At 45.6% G+C, this 5,378-nt stretch overlaps 1 pseudogene; it reads right to left on the bottom strand.

Annotated features, from left to right (window-relative positions):
- Positions 1-4,673: 4,673 nt before the first annotated feature.
- On the bottom strand, positions 4,674-4,923 carry LOC132353908 (cytochrome c oxidase subunit NDUFA4-like; annotated as a pseudogene).
- Between the last annotated feature and the right edge of the window lie 455 nt (positions 4,924-5,378).

The raw sequence follows: 5,378 nt of genomic DNA, 5'->3' as shown, positions 1-5,378 counted from the left end.
CCTCACCACAGTGGTGATGCGCAAAAATGTTCCCAGACATCGCCACATATTCCCTGGGGGGCAAAATTGCCCTGGTTGAGAATCCCTGGTATGGAACCTGACGCATAGAAAGTGCTCAACAGACAGTAACTATTATTATTTGCTGAATGAGTGGGTCTTTTAGGAGGGAAGTGGAGCATGGTGCTTAAGAGCATGGGCTCTGGTCTCAGACTGTCCGGGTTCTGATCCCAACTGTACCACTTAACCAGCTCTGTGACCTCAGGCACATCATTTAACATCTCCATGCCTCTGTTTCTCATCTGTAAAAAGGGAAAATAATATCTACTTCATAGGGCTACTGTAAAGATTAGATGAGATGATCCAGATACAGCATTTAGAATGGAGTCTGTCATATTGTAAACCTCAATAATAACAATAGCTACTGTTATTTACTATCTCTGAACAAGCAGTTGGGAATCAGAATGTGAACACAGCTTGGGTTTGTCTTGGGCCAACCACCCAAGAATGAGGCAACCTTTCCTAACTTTACCCTCAATCCCAGCTCTGCAGGAAGTCTGTGCAGCTTGCCTCTTGTCCCAGCAGCTTCTTGGGGGCCTGGTCATAGCAATTAATTGATCACTGCATTTAGAAGGAGTCCGTGTCATGGGCAGAATTTGCCCATACTACTGTTTTCATCCTGGTCTGGTCAGCCCTCTGCAGAGGTAGTGCATGGGCAGAGGGCAGTCCTGTCCTCCAGGCTTCTCATAGACAGGTGGCTCTGAGGATGCTTGAGGCCAGACATATGGCCAAGGGGGCCAGGATTCCATGTTTAATAGTGAAGATGGCATGTGATGTAACGTTCCTTGTGAGGTACTGACCCCGGCACTATATGTGTGCTGGAAACTTAAATTCCTGCTGTCTGGTACCTCAGAGCTGAATAGGAATACAGACCAAAAAACACGGGCAAGTGCTCGCAGGACCCTGATCTAAATATGCTGATGGCGGAGGCACAGGTGCTTGGCATGCATCTAGGGCAGTAGGTAACCCCATTCTGGGGTGCTGGATTAATCAGGGTCTGGTTCAGCTGCAGAAAACAATAATATACAAAATAACAGAGGCTAAGAAAATTTATTTCTCTCTTACTGCAAAAGTAGTCTTGAGTTAGGCAGCCCAGGGTGATAGGATGCACCATCAGCTGTTAAGCCCTAGTCAACAGCTTAATGTTCCTTAACCCCAGGCATTGTTTAAAAACTAAACTTTTTTTTTATTGGTAATTATATTCTTTTTGTTTTTTAAATACATTTATTTATTTATTTTTGGCTGCACTGGGTCTTTGATGCTGTGCATGGGCTTTCTCTAGTTGTGGCGAGCGGGGGCTACTCTTCGTTGCGGTGTGCGGGCTTCTCGTTGAGGTGCCTTCTCTTGTTGCGGAGCACGGGCTCTAAGTGCGCGGGCTTCAGTAGTTGTGGCTCGCGGGCTCTAGAGTGCAAGCTCAGTAGCTGTGGCACACGGGCTTAGTTGCTCCGCGGCATGTGGGATCTTCCCGGACCAGGGCTTGAACCCGTGTCCCCTGCATTGGCAGGCGGATTCTTAACCACTACATCACCAGGGAAGTCCCAATTATATTCTTTTTGTTGTTGTTCTTTTCTCTTTTTTTTGAATTTTGTTTATTTATTTATTTTATACAGCAGGTTCTTATTAGTTATCAATTTTATACATATTGGTGTATATATGTCCATCCCAATCTCCCAGTTCATCCTAAAAACTAAACTTAATTTTAACTGATTTGATCCCTATCCCAAACTTAACCCTAACTCTAACCCTAACTTCAACCCAACCCTAATCCTAACCCTACTCTAACCTGATTCCTAACCTTACCCTTCATGCTAATCCTATCCCTACCTCAAACTCAACCTGAATGCCAACTCTAGCCCCAATCTCCCTCTAATCTTAACCCTAACTGTAACCCTGCCCTAATGTTAACCTTAACTTTAACCCTAAATCCAGTCACAACTCCAACCTTGTATTAGTCAGGTTCTCCAGAGAAACAGAACCAATTACATGTGTGTATATAAAGAAAGATGTATTTTCAGGAATTGGCTTATATGATTATGGAGGATGGCAAGTCCAACATCTGCAGGAAGAGCCAGTGTTGCAGCTCAAGTCCAAAGGTTGTCTGCTGGCAGAATTCCCTCTAGCTCAGGAAAGGTCAGTCTTATTCTATTCAGACTGTCAACTGATTAGATGAGGCCCACCCACAGTATGGAGGGCAATCTGTTTCACTCAAAGTCACTGCTTTAAACATTAATCTCATGCAAAAACACCCTTACTGGGACTTCCCTGGTGGTACAGTGGTTAAGAATCTGCCTGCCAATGCAGGGGACATGGGTTTGAGCCCTGGTCTGGGAAGATCCCACATGCTGCGGAGCAACTAAGCCCGTGTGCCACAACTACTGAGCCTGCATGACACAACTACTGAAGCCCATGTGCCTAGAGCCTGTGCTCCACAACAAGAGAAGCCACCGCAATGAGAAGCCCACGCACCACAACGAAGAGTAACCCCTGCTCACCACAACTAGAGAAAGCCCACGCACAGCAATGAAGACCCAATTCAGTCCAAAATAAATAAATAAAACAAATAAAAAATTATATAAAAAAACAAAAACAAAAACACCCTTACAGACACAGACACATTCAGAGTAATGTTTAATCACATATCTGGACACCATGGCCCAGCCAAGTTGACACATAAAATTAACCATCACAAACCTCAACCCAAATCCCAGCCCTAATCCTAATCTTCTCCACAAAGAGTTCATTCTCCCTACCAAGCTGATACCTCTGCAGATAGGCTGGTTGACATGATGCAAGGGGCCCACTTGGTGGGTGGAGTGGGTGTGGACACAATGGGCCTCATGAAGGCAGCCTGCCTTGGCACAGGGGGTTAATAGCTGGCGGGGAGGGGAGTGCAGAACCACAGCAGGAACGTTTTGTTCTCAGACCCAGGCCCACCAGGCAGCATGAACACTAGTGGTATTTGCTGTATAAAGTGGTGTAACTTCAGAATGCTATTTTACCACTTGGCCTTCATGTTGAGTTTAAGTACAATGGTAGCAAATTGTGCTGATTTTTATTTCATATGCTTAGATTTAATGGCTTTTGAATTCATCTTCTCAACCTATGTAAATTATCTACTGTGGCCTCAAATCCAGCACTTTTTATAAGAGGACTGTGGTGTTTTTTTTTTTTTTTTTCTTTTGAGGACGGTAATTTTTGTAGGAGGATTTTATACCAGCTTCTGTTAGCACTGGCTCACTGGGCATGGACCCAATAGAAGATTCAAATGAAGAATGAAAGAGCATTAGTGAAATTCATAGGAACAAGGAACACTTTTTAGAGAGCAGAAGAAAAGCAATAGATGGCCCTGTTTTGGTACAATTCAACAAACGTTTTTTTGGATACATGCAAAGAACTGGGATTGGCACTGCAGGAAATCAAATACAAGAGAAATGGTTACCAGGCATGGGGATGGGGAAACTGGAGAGGAGGTGGCAGGATCAACACACGAATCACTTCCCACACCCTCATTCTGTGCTTCAGTGTTTCAGTATCAGAAAGGCCTTCCTGTGCACTCTACGACAAAAGACAACCCTCCTGTATGAGCCCGGGTCCCACGGGAAACAGTCGGCACATTCCACAAGGATTTTGAAGAACATTAATGAAGAGCTGGGAGTAGGGAAAGGAAGCTAGGGATAGTGAGGCACCCAGGGGCCAGCTTCACTGAGAAGCTGTTCCCAATCCCAGGCCTGAAGAGGTAGGAGGCGGGAATGGGGGTATCAGCATCTCGTTAGAGCTGGAGTGGCCTAAGAGGCACTGTTGTCTAGAGCTGCAGTCCTGAAGGGATGCCAGGACCGAGGACAAGAGGAAGCTGAGAAGACGTTCCCAGACTTCCCTCTCCTCCCACCAATGGTGTGTTGAAACTGGCTTATACTGGTTCATCAGGACCCACGGTAAGCATCTCTTTCCAACTCCGACATCAAGATGGCTGTTTGAAATCTCTCAAGGTGGAGTATTTACACCACAGAAAAGGGCAAATGCTACAGATCATGTTGCTTTTCCTTGGAAAGCTGGCTGATAAACATTTATTACCACACCACTGCCCCCCCACTCTCTCATCTCCTCTTTCTGCCTAAGCCAATAGGAAGGCAGAGGGCGAGGGAGTTTGGGTGAAAGAAGCCTTGAAGGCCAGCCCCTGGGGCATGGAACAGGGCTGAGAGGGAGGACGATGGGTGAATTGTATGGGAGGGAGGGACAGTAAGCAGAGACTAACCAGCACATCCCACTGTCACTTTTGATCCCTTTACCCGTTCTAATTGTTTTAAGGAACTCATCACCACTGGCCCTATTGCAGGTTCATGGTTGACCACCTGGCTCTCTCCCTAGAAGGGAAGCTCTTGGAGAAAAGGGACTTTGTTTTCTTTTCTAACATGTCTTTAGTACTTCAAACAGCAGCAGATTCTCAGTAACTTTTTTTTTTAAGTTTCAGATTATTTATTAATCAGTGTAAACCCCAACACAATACACCAACATGATCACACATTGAGAAGGGAACTATTTCCTGGTCAAGTGTAAAATTGTGCAGATGGCTTCTGGAAGACCTTCATTCTAAGCAGCTTTCTAGTGAAACATCTCATTTAGAAGTCTGGATCTTCTTTCTTCACTTTGCTGTAATCTACATTCACTGGGTAGAACTTGTATTAATCATTGGGACCCACTTTGTTCCAGGGTTCTGGGTTAATTCTTTCTGTCCCAACTGACATCTGGATTGAACAATGCCAGGCACCAGACACACAGAGCTGCTCCAGTACCTCCTGCTGCAATAAATACGAAGAGGGGGATCAAGCTAGGATGATTCTTGGTCTGACCAATGATCTGGCGGAGCATGGTTGTGACACAGGCCTCGAGTAAATAATTTTGTTGAATGAAAGAGTATAAGGCAGAATTTAAGTGGCTTAAGAGAAGTGCTGAGTTATGCAGAGGAGAGATTCCATCTAGCGTGGAGGGTGAGACACCCGTGCAACACCCAGAGAGAAAGGTCTAGCAGGCAGGTGGAGAAACAGAGGTTGGAGCTGAAGATACAACCTGATTGAGGGTTGTGTCAGGTTGAGGGCCTGTGTCAGGTTGAGGGCCTGATCATGGAGGATACCAGTCTGCTGGATATCACTGGAAGAACGTCAAAGGAGGGGACAAATGCCAAAGACAAGCCAAAGGAGAGGGGAAGGGAGAACCAAGGAAGCAGACACAGAAGGTCCAGACAGGGAAACAGGCAAATGAGCATGAGGTGTGGAATTTGAGGAAGGAGCCTGTCAGAGAGAAGGAAGTGAGTGATGCCAGTAAAA

This window comes from Balaenoptera ricei, chromosome 1, assembly GCF_028023285.1.
Source record: "Balaenoptera ricei isolate mBalRic1 chromosome 1, mBalRic1.hap2, whole genome shotgun sequence".
NCBI lineage: Eukaryota > Metazoa > Chordata > Mammalia > Artiodactyla > Balaenopteridae > Balaenoptera > Balaenoptera ricei.
This window is presented reverse-complemented; position numbering and strand designations above follow the sequence as displayed.